General features: G+C 42.0%; 1 long non-coding RNA gene across 1 annotated transcript in view; it reads left to right on the forward strand.

The window, feature by feature from the left end:
* LOC131563911 (uncharacterized) overlaps nt 1-14661 on the forward strand; it is an 81320-nt gene extending 66659 nt beyond the window's left edge. Inside the window, exon 4 of the long non-coding RNA XR_009275330.1 lies at nt 14522-14661. This is a non-coding gene — a long non-coding RNA (uncharacterized LOC131563911). The remainder of the gene's footprint in view (nt 1-14521) is intronic.
* Nucleotides 14662-15084: the final 423 nt, after the last annotated feature.

The following is a 15084-nucleotide window of genomic DNA, read 5'->3' on the forward strand; positions in this document are numbered from 1 at the left end:
TGAAGTCACTGAGAAAGACAGGATGCCTAAGAGCAGTGAAAAAGGATTGCCTCTGTTAGTGTTTCTTATATTGCTTTTCAACAAATATACACATTTTCATAGAATAATTCATGCTGGATAGGCCCTCAGAAGGTCATCAAATAACTCCTGCTCAGAGCAGAAGAAAACAACAATATATTGTTTTTATTTCATTTTTTGCAACAAATATTTTCTTTTTATTAAAAAGAAATCCACTTGCTTTGCTTTGAGGAAGCAAAAGTCTACAAGCATGGCTGGAACCCTCTGCCAACCCCATCCATGCTCCATAGCCCAGGATTGCATAGGAATAGGTGGATAGGTGGCTGTAACCACAAGAACCCAAAACCCAAAGAGATAAGTAAGAAAAAAATATTAAAGAAACAGAGAGGAATGTGCCCTGTTGATTGGCTGATGATCTGCCACGTGGATTGTGAGTCAAGAAGGTTGCTGGGTCTGGGGGCAAGATCCAACATCGGAGAGTTGGCAGGGCAGATGCCACAGCTGAAAATGCTGCTCCACTGATACCTTTCTGCAGAGAACCAAACAGGAAATAGCTGCCTACCCTAATAATGAGATCTGGCAGGAGGCTCCTGTACATCACATGGAGCTTGTTCACCTCACAGGAGAAGTGTGGAGAGGTGGATCTCTGGATCTCTCTTCACCTGGCTGTGAAGTCCTGAAACCATATTCTATATATTGTGTATTATATTATATATATCTTATATTCTAGCACATTTTAATGGTGCCAAAACTCTTGGAAAGGCAGAGGAGGAAAGAACTCCTGTTCCCTTGAGTTATTTTTCTGTAATGTCCAGGCAGTGCTAAGACCCAGATCTGTGTGTGTTCGTTCCTTATTGCTCCATCTCTTTGTCCTTGAATAGTGCTGATGAACTTCTTGTACTGGCCAGTGTCTGCTGCTATTATTGACTGCAGCCTCCATCCTCTGCCATGTCATTGAACTCCCATCACCATTGGCTTCATTAGCAATTATTGTTTTGGTGAAAAAAATCCTATACCACGTATTATGGGATGACCTGAGGCCATTATGGAACTGAACGTTCCCATAAGGATAATCTAGCCACAATATATCAAAGTGCTGAGAAAATATCCTTTGTCTCAGGTCATGTAACCAATGTGGCTGTTAAATGTTTTAAAAGCAGTTATATAACTGGCATTTAAAATGTTTTATTGAAAACCCTTAATGCTACTGTAACTAAAATGACCTTTAGTAGAGTAACACACATCACATCTTAAAATGGGATTTGATTAAAAATATCAAATGTTATAATGTGCTCATGGCTCTACATGTACCATCCTGTCATACCAACCACAGAGGCAGATGTACTTGCTTTGGCTCTTCAATGTCTTCAGCTTAAATTTATAACCTAGTTACTTTACAAGGAATGATTATAATAAGCTTTTAAACATTCCTTGCAATATCTGACATATGAGCACTTTATTATTGCTATTTTTTTATGAACAGGTGGTATTTTTTAAGGCAGATGTTCCCAAACAGAGAGCATTTGATCTAGGGAGAGTTGGCTGATCAGAGGCTTCTCACTGGCTTCTCTTTCTTTCCGTGCTATGATTAGATCTTTCTGAGAAACAAAAAATGCATCCATTAATCTATACTGTCATAGAAGAAACCACAAAACTGCAAAAAGTAGAAAGGTGATTTTACATGGTAATGCAAAGCAAGGCAGCCATGATTTTTTTTTCTTCTCTTAAAAGATTGCCCCTTACTAAAAGCAATTTCAAAAGCCCAATAGAGAAATGTACACTTGAAAAAATATTAAATGTCGTGTTCCAAGTCATATACTGCTGATGTCTGGAGTTTTGAACATAAAACCATCTGAATAGTAAGAGTGGAAATGTTTTTGAACCCAAGATAACAAAGCTAGAAGTAGAACAGCTACACAAGTGGGGAAAAAAAACCCAAACAAAACAGATTCCCTGAATGACAACTGAAATGAGAGATGCTTTTTTAAAATGGAGAAATGCTCTTGCTGAGACTATCTAGCCTACTGAGAAACACAATTCTTTTTTCACTTTCAAGTACTCTGAAGAGGGCTAGGTGAAAAAAAAAATCTTACTCCAACAGATGAGACCAAAAGATCTTTTTATCTTTCTATTTACTTTCCTGTCTAGTGGCTTTTTCCCTACAACCTCACAAGCAGCAGTCATTCCAAACATTATCCTCACTATTTTACAGGTAGGAAGTTGAGTCATAAAGGAGTAAAGCAGTATCCAAGATCACCAAGAAGGCCTGTTAGAGGAAGAAATCAGGAGCTGAACAGAAATCAGAGTCTGTTACACATGCTTTCATCACATAAATATTCTTCCCACCCCAAATTTCACTCCCAGTGCCTATGCAAATATCTCACATATATTAAACTGATATGTGCAGAATGGGCAGGACATGTTGTACATAGGAGCAGGATTCAGGAATCCAGAGGATGAATTTGTTGCCAAGGTGTTCATAAGCAAACTGAACAAACATGTGGCCAAAACAGACATAAAGCTTTGAAAAATAGACACAGAAATACATTGGGGGGAAGTTTATCAGAAGTGTTAAATAAGGGACAGGATTGAAATTTAAAGTTAATAAAACAGACGTGGTAACTTCCTCATATCTGTTCATCCTTTCAGAAAATCACCTCTAACCCCATGAATTTAAAAGCTACAGCTACAAGCTTTTAAATACCTTGGTGCAATTCTAATAATTGATCAGTTAAAGCAGTAATTTGGCAACAGCTGTGGCAAATAAGGGAGGGTCCTGCAGGGACATGAAGCTTTTGAGGTTTCCTGGGTGTGCTGGGAAAGAGGTGAGAGGAAAGGCTGAATAAGAAGGAATACTGGGGGTCTGGAAACAATCCAGAGCACTGGGGGAGCCTGGAACTACAATGAGGAGACATGGGAGCATGAGATGAGTAAGAAATCCCAGCTAAAGAAGTGTTGTACTGACAGAACTTGAGGAATGATATTTCAGGTATGAAATCTGTTTCTTTGTGGCTGGTATTTTTGACTGTGAAAATTGTAGAGGTTGGCTGGCTGAGTCAGAATTGGTGCTGTTGTTGTCAGGGATGCTGTACAAAGAATGGGGTTGATTTCTGGAGCAATGGGAGGGAGGTGCCTTAGGAGAATATTTTCAAGTTGAAGAAAGTCAAGAATCCTGTTCAATGTGTTTAAACAAAAGCACAGAGGAGGCTCTAATGTTGTTTGTAATTGCACAAAACCCCTGAAAGTTGAAACCAGCCAAGTGCTGGAAAGAGGGAAGTTTGAGGGGGTTGAAAATAACTCCAGTTGTGAGGATCATACAGAATAGTCAGGTCAGCATTTGTGCTCAGTCAGCCCAGGACTTGTCTGCCAGACAGTTTGATTTTTGCAAAGGGAGAACAATGGAATCGTGCATGCAAAAAATGATACTTTGTGGAGGGGAATGCTTCTGGACCAAAGGGAAAAAGGGAAGATAGTCTTAACTGATGTAAAACTTAAAAATGTGAGCAAGAAAAAAATAGGATAAATAGAGAAATAGAACAAGCATAAACAATAATAAATAACTCCAAAGGCACTGGATAAAGTAGTCATAATGGTGGTGGCAGCTCCTGTGTGCTATGGGCCACGGTGGAGATATCAGTGAGCTTGTAGTGCGTTACTTATTTTGGTACTTTTGCAGTAAAAATGAGTAGAAACAAAAAAAAAATGTTTTAAGAAATGTCACTATGGAGCTGGGAAATCAGTTGGTTTCTCATAGAATTGCTTCTAAAGGGGAAACACGAAATAACCCTGACAACAGTAAATCCCAGTAAATGTTTATACTCTAAATTTGACTCTGATGAGCAGCTCAGGCCCCCTCTGCTACAGGGCCCTGGAGCAGAGCTGGCAATTAATCTCCAATTGCTTGGGTGGGAGCAGTTCACAGCTCAGGGGGCTCTGTGGATTATAAATCTGGCAAGCAAAATGGGAACTCGGAGAACTGGTAATGAGGGAAGTGCCAATAGTTAAAGCTATAATCACCAGAACTGCAGGGCAGATAGTCGACACCTATATGGCAATTTTCAATTCAATAACTAAAGCTAACTGAGTTGCCTAACAACACCACTGAGCTGCGATTACAACTGGCAGCATTATGTAACTGTGACAACCAGACGAGGTGAAAAAAAAAAAAAAAGAGAGAGAAATGCATATATATTTCCAGTCCTAGTTACTGAGGGAATCTGGGGGGTGGAGCCCCATATTTGAAAGCTGCAGCGAGAACATACTACAACCCATTTTGGATGCTCCTCATCAATACTCTGGGGATCTGCAGACACACACAAAGAAAAGAATTAGACAAAGGCACCTTTTTTTTGTCCTTACCATGAAAGTGGCACCAGAACTATATTTTTTCTACTGATTGAATAATGCAATCCAAGTATTCCTAAAGAACCTGGAGGCATGGCTAGCTTCAGCTCTAGCCACCAGTATGGAATTTTGCACTGCAATGTTCTCATGTTCAAATTTACCATAGCAACCTCCACATCACATTTAATACACAGAGACATCCCTCCTCTTTCCTGTTTAAAGAGCCCTTGTTAAGTGGTTTTGCTGTATTTTAGATGCCAAGATGTCGGTAAGATTGATGGAAGGGTGCACAATCAAACTTGCAAGGAGAGCCTAGCATCTAGCTCATTATGTAAGAGAATTAGCAAGGCAGTTCTTTTGACATGACAGTCCATTATGGCGGCTGTCAATCATACCTTAACATATGCTTTTTTTGTCCTCTTTGGTGATTTTTTTTTTTTAAAAAAAAGTTGTTTCATTCCTGTTCCTCAATAAGGCAGCATGTAGATGCTTTTTGTGTGTGCACAGTAGCACTGTTGCAGATCTAGATGGGCAGTGCTTTCTCCACATAATTGCTGGGTAACAGATAATTATGCACGCATGTGTAATCCTGACTGGTATGGCTCTCTGTCCCAGTTATATGTGCACAGAGGCTTCAGTCTGCTGTGGCTTCTCATCCACCTCATAGTGATTTTTTGGTCCTCTCATATGAGATAGTGAGGCTCAGGAATTTTGGTGTAGAAAGTCTAGGTTTGCTTCCTGAGGAAAATGCACCTAGTTAGTTATATTTACTGTTTTTAGTTATATTTACTCATTCCCCCTTCAGGAGAGAAGATAAAATCTTGCTCTAAGACTTGTCCTAAAATGATACCAGACATTGATACCGTAATAATATGTGCCACTTTTCATAAAAGGACTTCCATGTAATGAATTTAGCCTGGAAGATGATTCAGTATTGCAGTAGTTAGCAAGTGAAGAAGTAGATGCATGGGGAATCTCAAGTTTGACTCCAGTTCATACCCTTCCTCATATCTTCTACAACTGAGCCACTGCCTATTAGAAAAAAACAGGGATGGAAAGGAAACAACTGCTTAAAAGGCTCTTTACTTCTCTGAAAGAACATCTAAGAGGGGGAAGGAGCACCAGAAGGACAGATTACCTCTGAAAAAGAAAGAAGTTCTGTACAATCTCATCTTGACTGGTGTGCTCATTTGAGAGGGCTGGTTACTGGCAGTAATGCATGCTAGGAACCCTGGAAAGTTAACACATATCAAACAATAGTGCATTTTTAAACACAGAATATGTATTACAATAAAACCATATTTTCATTATATTTTTTTAAATATATGTTCCTATATGTTAGAAGGCAGTTCTTGTAAATTATAGTTTCATCTGCTCTGATTCACACATGTATATCAAGCAGTACAGCTGAGACTAGGAGAGCACTTTACTGGTTTGGGCTCACTCACAGGAGGAAACAGATAAGTTGGAAAAAGAATACTGCATATCCATCTTTCTGCCACTTGTTCTTTCTGAATATCTCTCTTTTCTAGCCCCTGTAAAGTCCACGTTCTTGCCTTTTAGGGCAGCACAAAGGTAACTGCTAACACAAAGCTGCACCAGTGGAAAAGAGGCAGCACATCTGTCCTAGTAAAGATGAACTTCCAGAAGGGGACTAGTTCACTGGGAAAAACAAGGTTCAACCCAGTAAAAATGCCTTATCTTGGTTACAGCTTTTATTGGGATGAGTAGGAAGGTGAGATTGCATTTTAAAAGCCTAGTGGGAATACAAGGGTTTGGGAAGGTTTCTTCCCAAAGTAAATGTTTTCAGAAAAGTCCTTTAGAATATCCTTTAGTTTCCCTTCTCTTAATTTTTCTGGAAAGAAGCACTGTGCTTTTATGCTGTTACCTACAATCCTAGGTAGGACTAGGGTATCCATATAAATGCAGACATTTTGTATGTTCCTTGGGGCAGAGAGGATAATGTAAGGTATGTGTCCTGCAAATTGCTGGCTGAGGCAAATACTCTTGCTTGCATACAGTGGCAATGATTTCAAGGAGGTCCTCCAGAGCCAGGGCTCCAGAGACCTCCCAACAGGACAGGCCTTGGACATTTGGTGTTGTAAGCATTGGCCTCAGTCTTTCTGCACAAATGGATCAAGCATCATTGACTTGATTGGTACTGCTCAGATGTGCAGTGGTGTGCAGATGTTTGCTTCTGACCTTTTAACATTCTTTTCCATTAAAAATCAATAAATGATGCCCTAAAATACCAAGCAGGATGCGCATCATTCCAGCTGATTGCAGCATAGGTGTTTTTCCTTTCTGTACTATCATTTCATAGTCCTTAATAACTGCTCTTTTTTTTTTTTTCCTTGAAGGAGAGAATATATATATATATTCACAACCTGTTAAACAACTTCAAGGTTGCTTCATTCCACTATTTCAGCTATTAGGTGACTCTTCCCCTGGTCTGATCTGCAATGAAATCAATGGAAAGTGTTCTATTAAATTCATTTGGCTTCAGATCAGATGCTGCCATTGAAAACTCTAATATAGGCAGCCTGGTCTTTGTGATATCTACCATAATGGCACAGTGTGTTCCCAGTCCTGCAGTCTGACTCTGGGAAAATCCCCATTGACTTCAATAAGAGCTCTCTTAAACTAAAGATTTCACAATCAGGTAATGAGAAGCAATGAGCATACACTGCCCTCTCTATTAGATCCTGTAGTCAGACTACTTCTGATGGGCTTCTATAAAGTGATTTTCTCTGGCAATCTGTGCTTGCAGCAGCACCTGCTCTGTTAGTCTCTCAATTCTTCTCTTAACAAAACAGCTTGACTCCGCAGGTGAAAGATTCTGAAATGTTTTAATTAACTAGCTTGAGCACCATTTGATTTCTATCTCCCTGGATGTTTCAGAAATTGCAAACTGCTTGGTTTTGTGACTGCCATCAAACAAGATTTGAACATATGAAATAGGCTGCTATAAGAGGAAAAGGTGCTGAGTTTATAATGTAAAGTTTATATCAGGCCATTGTAAACAGTGTGTGTACACAGCTTGTTATCACTGGGAGATTTGACTTGCAATGTTTCTCAGGCTGCAGGAGCAGTTCTAGAAACCATGGGCCAAATTCTACAGCTCTGATTTAGTCAAAATTCCTATTGGTCTCAGATCTTTTGAGTTGAGGCTTATCTTGAGTATTAGAGAATGACATAAAAGATCAATGGGAAGAGCAAAAAAAAAAAACCACCTAGAGTTTTTTTAACTATTCATTTTTCAGGTTACACAGGAATATGCATTTTGGTAGGCTGCTGTTGTACAGAAGCAATTGGAGCTCTGGGTCTTACGATTAAATAATTACTGCAGTGTTGTGGGCACATTAGCATAGCTCAGTTCAGTAGGTCAAAGCCGTGCAGCTACCACCTCTGAGAGAGGGATCAAAGGAAGGCAGTGCCGGGAATCCTTCGGAGCCATCCCACACCTCGGGCTGCCACACCTGCCCAGCGCTCCGGCAGCTGCAGATGAGGGCTCGGTGTCTGCCTGCAGTGGGGCAGGATCCTCTGAAAGCCTCACAATGGACCTGCCTTTAGCAGGGGCACAATCGAGCAGGAGTAACTATTACACCTGATTTGCATGTATCAGCCTGAGTTACTTCCTTACAGGATTTGATATCAGACTTCTGAAAAAATTGGGGGAAAATGGGTGTGTGAAAGGAAGGAAAGCCATCAGATGTCTTGTCGTGGCCAGTGGGAACTTTTTTTAGTTCTGCCAAAATGATGAAAATATACCTTTACTAAAAAGATAAAAGCTAAAATTCTCCTGTAGCAACTTGCCTCCATGATCTGAAATATCAGAAGGCTTATAAAGGGATGAAAGCTGAACAGTTTTACTAGTACAGCAGCAAAGCACAGTGTACATTTGTGGAATCCAGGATGTGAACATGACTTAGTCTATATGGAATGGGTTTAAAATGTTCTACACACAGTAAGAAACCATTCACCAACAAATCTTTAATAATCAGTGAAGTGCTGCTGGTGGAATTTTTTTTTTTTTTTAATTTGGGTTTGTTTGGGTTTTTTTAGTCCAGGATTATGACACAGATATCTTTGCAGAATTACACATATTAGTGTTCTGAAGTCTGAAACCTTATTCTTTAGGTTTTTTCCCTCCTCTCATTAAGCCCAGTAAGCTAAATGAAGTGTTCTGTGCTACATTGTGTCTTTTCATAGTTCCTGAACAGAAGCCAATTTAAATAGTTAAAATCCATTTACAGGTAATGTTCCTCACAAACACTGCACCACTGAGACTATTTGTCTTTCTGAACTTGTGCTAGCGCTCACTGCATTAGCAGTTTAATCAGATTTGTTAATGAATAATGTTTTGCTTGCAAAGTATATCTTACGTGCATTAAGCTCTTAATTGTGGAGTTGCCACAAGCCCTGGATAAAAGGTGCTGCAGCAGTCAGGAAATCCAGATCCCAGCTGGGCTCCTGCTCCCACTCGCTCCTCCCTGGAATTCCCACTGCAGGGGCAACAGATCCTGGTAAACCCTGTCTGCTTTATCTGAGCTCTCTGAGGACCATCCTGCTTCCCTCTGGTTCTTGGTGGGCTTGGGCAGCACGGACAAACAAGATGATTTTTCTGATGTCAGGTTTTTTTTGGTTGTTTGTGGTTTATTTTTTGGTAACTCGAAGCAGAAGAGTGTATAGGATGTTGATTCATGAAAATAGTAATTTAACCTCATAGAACAGTTTCTATATTGTTGATTATTGATGTGGTTTTCCCTACTGATGCCTTTGCTCTGGCCTTGGAGTTGTACTTTCATTCTTTGGCTTAGCATTTTAAGAAATTAACCAACAAATGGAAGTTTGATGTAAGCCTTGGGCTCTTTTAACCTTCTATTTCTTAACACCTGGTCCTTACCTTCTTGAAGTTTCATTTGTGTCTTTTTCTTGAGTGGATGTAATTTATTAGTAAAATATATTCACAGTCAGGCATCACAAAATTCCAGAGGCTGGGCAGTATTTATTAAAGCAGAAGCAGGCTTCCACATTCTGACTAGTGATAAATCACAGCACTGTGTATGAAACTTCACATTTAATTGCAATGTAGAACAGTGGGGCAGAAGTAGGAAGTGAGGTTTTATTTCTCTTTGAAGTTAAACATTCCACTTCTCATTTTCTTATCAAGTTTTCAGTTTCATATGCCTTTGAAATACAGCGATTATATAAAACACTGCTTTGAACAATGTCATAGAAAACTGTGTGCCAGATTTTTTTTAAGGCATGGAAGAACATATAAACATAAGTTGTTTCACACAGTATCTTCTTTTGTGGGTTTATTTGGAATTCAAACTAGAATACTGAATCAGTTAGGCACTTGTTTAAGGTCATAATGAAATCTAGAAATTTTCAAATAGGAAATGAGGTCCTTGATCCAGGTATGATCAATTCCTTCCTTAATTTGTATGGCAAAACACTTTTGCAGTATTTTAAATATGTTCATTTTCCCCCGTAGTGATTTCATTATTTTTTTCCCAGGGAAGTCTTGTATGGTCTCAGGCTGAATTATCTCAAATTGCCTTCCTTAAAGTATCTTTTTCAATACTGTTAATTGTAACTTTTATTGAGACATTCTGAAATCTGTCCAGCTTCAAAGAGATGAGACAGACGTGCCTCAGCAGGGTGGTTTCGTGGCTGTCTGCTCTGTGCCTTGGCTGCTGGGCTGTGCCCCAGCAATGTGAGGAACCTCTGGCTGTGTCCGTAAGGGGCGAGCTGGGCTGAGCACGGGCAGCTTTGAGCTATCAAAGCACCTGTGGCCAGTAAGCTGAGCCCGGTGTTCACTGTCCCCTACCTCAGGTGGCTCAGAGGTGAAGCAGTGTACACGAAAGCCACTGTAGATCCCTATCACCAGCACCCTTCCCCTCAGCCCCATCCTTTGTTGCCGCCCGGCCACCGAGCACTTGGTGGGAGGCAGCAGCTCATGGTGCTCGGCTCCCTGAATGTCATCGGGAGCTGCCTACACACATCCTCCTCCAGCTGGCTCGGGCTCAGGTGAAAGGTGCTGCTGACAGCTGGGGCTCCTGGCAGCAGCACATGGTGCTTATTTAGATAGGCTCTCTATTAAACGTTCCCCTAAGCCTGCTTCGCTCACTTGCTCCTGCCCTTTCCCAGCTGATACTGGGAATTGCTCTGCTCCAGTGGTGCTAATTCAGGAGTATGGTGCTGGCTTGCTAGCCTGGCTCTGGGAAACTCCTTCCTGGGTTTTTTCCTCTTAAAGAGGAAAAGGAAAAAAAAGGAAAGGAAAAAAAAATCCTCTGGGCTCTCCTGCTGTGGGTTCCATATATCGGGATTAGCTGGTGGCACAGCAGCAATGTGGCACCACAGTGGCACAGCTGCTTCCCAGGCAGGGAGGAGCTGGGGGCCCTCTCCCCATAAGGCTCCACCAGCGGTCACTGCTGCTGGCCGGCGGCGAGGGGCTGTCCCGTGTCCCCATGGGCAGGGATGGCCAGGGGCTGCCCCGAGTCCCCACGGGCAGGGATGGCGAGGGGCTGCCCCGTGTCCCCATGGGCAGGGATGGCGAGGGGCTGTCCCGTGTCCCCATGGGCAGGGATGGCGAGGGGCTGCCCCGTGTCCCCATGGGCAGGGATGGCGAGGGGCTGTCCCGTGTCCCCATGGGCAGGGATGGCGAGGGGCTGTCCCGTGTCCCCATGGGCAGGGATGGCCAGGGGCTGCCCCGAGTCCCCCGTTGGGCCCGTCCGGGGCTGATGCTCCCGGAACGCGCCGGGAGCGGGGCCAAAGAGCGCGGACGTCACCGCTACCGACGGCTCCCCCGCCAGCCTCCAGTTCCTTCCTGGCTTTATTTATTCCTTGTGGTGAGCACCAGCTGAATGCGCCGTTTTATCCCCAGCAGGACAGGGCACACCCAGTGAGGAGAAGCAGAAAGTTCATCGCGGCTCCAGCCAAGCTGGGACTCTCTGCGGGGTCACTGTCAACACCAGCGAGTGGGGCGCGTTTGGCTGGGGAAATGTGACGAGTAAAACTTAAGGAAGGAGGGAAAGCCAAACGTGTCAGCTCTACCCGAAGCAGAGCTAGGTAAACCTGCTGCCTATGGGGTTACACCAGCTGCTGTAGCCTGTTTCCTATAGTAAAGGCACAAAGAAACCAGATTGTGACTGAAAACCTCATCTTATATGTTTGCCACTCTGGCACTCTATTTTGGCAGTAGAAGGATTGAAATATTTGAAATTAATGTGTATGTGATTGCCTTCTTTGTGTGTACTTCTGTGATGCTTATGTATGGATGGCACACCCCAGCATATCCCACTGATTCTGAACCTGATCCTTCTACCTTGGGATGTCAGTTCAAGTTAATGTGACTGATCTTCCCAATCACTGTAAGGTTTTTATTTAGCACCTAATGCTGTGTTAAATTCTTTTTCTCCCTTCCCACCTTGTACTTAGGGGGCTGCTGAGCACCCCGTGCCCCAAGCAGCGTCACCACTTGCCCTCCAGCTAATTCCCCAGCAGCTCCCATGGCAGAGAAGAGTATTTCAAAATGTTGCTAAGCTGACACCATTTTCCTGCACACTTCCCTCATAAAGCCAGCAGACTTGGGGGAAGTAATTGCTCCATCTTTGGCTTAAGATAACTTCTGACACCATGTAATGCTTTATAAATACTCGAGAGGCAGGTTTTTCAGGAGAGAAGGCACACTACCTATGAAGTGCATGAGCAGGCAGCTGTGGCTGATTTTACTCTGGTGCTTGGGAACTTCTGAAGTTTTACTTCATTAGAACCAGGATTTCACCTTTTTGATAGACACACAGGATGCTCTCAGTAGTTCTGTAGTTCAGCACAGTCACAAATTCACCAAAATTATTATCTCATTTCTTAGTCATGCTCCTGCTTGCAACCAGATGCCTCATCCCTAACATTCTTTGGGAAGCTCTGCTATCATGTTATGTACAGTCCTCGTTCCTTTGTGAACACAGCACTGAAATAGGACCAAGTGCGAATCCATGGTGCCAAGGTCTAAAGTGCATATGAAGAGCAGACAAGCTCATCAGCAGAGCAACCAGTGCCATAGCCAGGGGTTTGTGTACAGGTTACATTTTTGTGTGAACTGAATTGTGCTATAAACACGAGACAGAAAAATCCCAAGTCAATGAGAATAGTGTTACATAAATAAAGTCATATTTATTTCTTTGGCCTAAGAAAATGTTGTGACTAAAACGTTGAGGGAAATTAAAGAGGCAAAAAAAAACCCCAAACCTCTAAGACAGTAATAAGTGGTGAGTTCAGCTTCCCTCTTATAAACTGGCCAGATGTGCCAGAGCAAGTTCTTGAGCCCTTCAGTGATCACAACTGGAACAATGCTGCAGAGCACACAGGAGGGGAGGCTGCTCTTGGCCAGGTCCTGACTAACACTGACAAGTTAGCTAAGGGTGTAGCTGTGGCTAAACCACTGAGCAGCAGTGAATACAGTGAGTGGGGCTGTACTTTGTTTGAAAATGAAGCTTTCTCTCATTAAGAACACATGGAAATATCTGAGGAAAACTGATTTTTAGAACACTTCAGGAAATGGGCAAATTAGGTCTGACAGAATAGTGATATGTAAAACAATGAATCTAATACAAAAGGTGCATCAGGGAATTCTCAAGACATCTTTCATAACAACAAAGCCAAAAGCCATGCAAGATATGGAAAAATAATTTTCTTTCAAAATATGGATTTTTTTTCCTAATTTTCTGGCATGCTGTTCCTATTTAGTGGCTGGGAGCCTCTCCTCCATCTGCCTGCAATGCTGGGTCTTGCTTGCACAAGACATCACCAGTGAGTAAAGTTACTCAGACTTCATGCTCCCAAACAAAGCATTGTTTTTCTGCCTGTGTGAGAAATAAAATATAGAGACCTTACTAGTATTGAAGAAAGAACAATTAAATGTTCAGAAACAGGTCATGAGCTTATCTATACTGATGTTAACCAGGATAAAAATCTTAAGAGATTTAAATGTTTATGATTCACAGCATAAGTAGTGACTGATGAGACTTAAGGAAATATTTCCCTCTAGGGCAGGCTTTCCTATAATCGGCCATTCCAGGCACACTCCTCTGGTCCATGGTACCAGAGTACAGGGACAGCAGGTGTGACCCACAGTGGCAGCTCCCATCTTCCTGCCAGGTCACAGCTGTGGCTGACAGCCCCTGTTCTCCTGGAGCCATGCCTACTGCCAGTGTGCAGCCATTTGGGGGTTTCACCAAGGCAATAGGGGGTGTTCCACTTCTTTTCATCATTATAAGCTCCTTCCCAAGTAACCTTGTTAAAAACATTTCCAAAATTGCTGTGGATTGACTATTGATCTGATGTTACACCCAACTAGCCAGTGCCTGGTCCAGCAAGGAGTCTTCTCATTCTTGTGTGTTGCTGTTGAAGACTGGGCTATGGGCTAAGCAGAGTGTTATTTCAAGACAAGATAGCAGTTAGCCTGGAGGGGAAATATATATATATATATATGTGTGTGTGTGTGTGTATATGAATAGGGAAATTACTTCATGCTCTACTTTGGGCAGACTCTTGCTTCTGTAGTTACCACCTGCCTTACTTCAAGACCAGCAGACACTGTGAGTATGTCTGTCAGGAAGGCAGGTGTGATTTTGAACAAGTATGGTCCTGTTAGATCAGCAGTGAAACCTGTCATGTCCTGCCACCAAAGCCAGAGGTCCTGTCAGGCTGCTGTTTCTGTGCTGTGAAACTAATGTATGGTTGTGTTTGTTGGAAAAGAGAAACTAATGTATGGTTGTGTTTGTTGGAAAAGAGAAACTAATGTATGGTTGTGTTTGTTGGAAAAGAGAAACTAATGTATGGTTGTGTTTGTTGGAAAAGAGAAACTAATGTATGGTTGTGTTTGTTGGAAAAGAGAAACTAATGTATGGATGTGCTTGTTGGAAAATAGAAACTAATGTATGGATGTGCTTGTTGGAAAAGAGAGGGTGTGTGATGGGCACAAGTAGGGGATCAGCAGCTGGGGTGGCTGCCTGAGTCTTGCACATCTGAGGGGCAGCTTTATACACTGAGTGGAACAGCTCAACATCCACCACAGTGCTGTGATCTTTAACAAGCCTCCTGCACTGGGAAGGCACTAAAAATTGAAATCAACTCCCTTTTCTGTTGACAGCTCTTTATGATCCACTCCCTGGAAATACTGAAGTCTGCAGTTAAAACGGAAATATGTTTAAGAAGTATACTTTTGTCTGTGTTTGCCTTGGCTAGAGGCTGAAGTGAGTACAGTGTGAAAATGTGGTGCAATAAAAGAGGCTTCAAGAAAGAAAAGAGTATGAGATGTGCATGTTATAGATGTAAATATCACTAGCAGAGCTGTGCTGCAGAATAAATTGAAAGGTTTATAATGGGTTTCTGTCAAGAGGTTGCATAATGGTTAGGAAGGCAATACATGGTTCAAGTTTAGAAATGGCAGCAGATGGAAAAGTATTGATTTATATTTGTGACAGTAGAAAAATAAAGGAAATAATTGCGCTACAACAGCTAGTTTCATGCTGAAAGAACAGTGTTCACATTCCAGTTGCTTGCTGCTACTGTCACAGTGACTCCAGAAGAGATGCCTGTATTTCAACCACTGACTACCATGTTTGAGGGCCAAATATTTTAATAGCTATCTACACTGAATTTAATGGCATTATTCTGTATTCAGCTAGTGCTATTAAAAGCAGAATTTTGTCT

Source organism: Ammospiza caudacuta, chromosome 14 (genome assembly GCF_027887145.1).
Source record: "Ammospiza caudacuta isolate bAmmCau1 chromosome 14, bAmmCau1.pri, whole genome shotgun sequence".
Lineage (NCBI taxonomy): Eukaryota > Metazoa > Chordata > Aves > Passeriformes > Passerellidae > Ammospiza > Ammospiza caudacuta.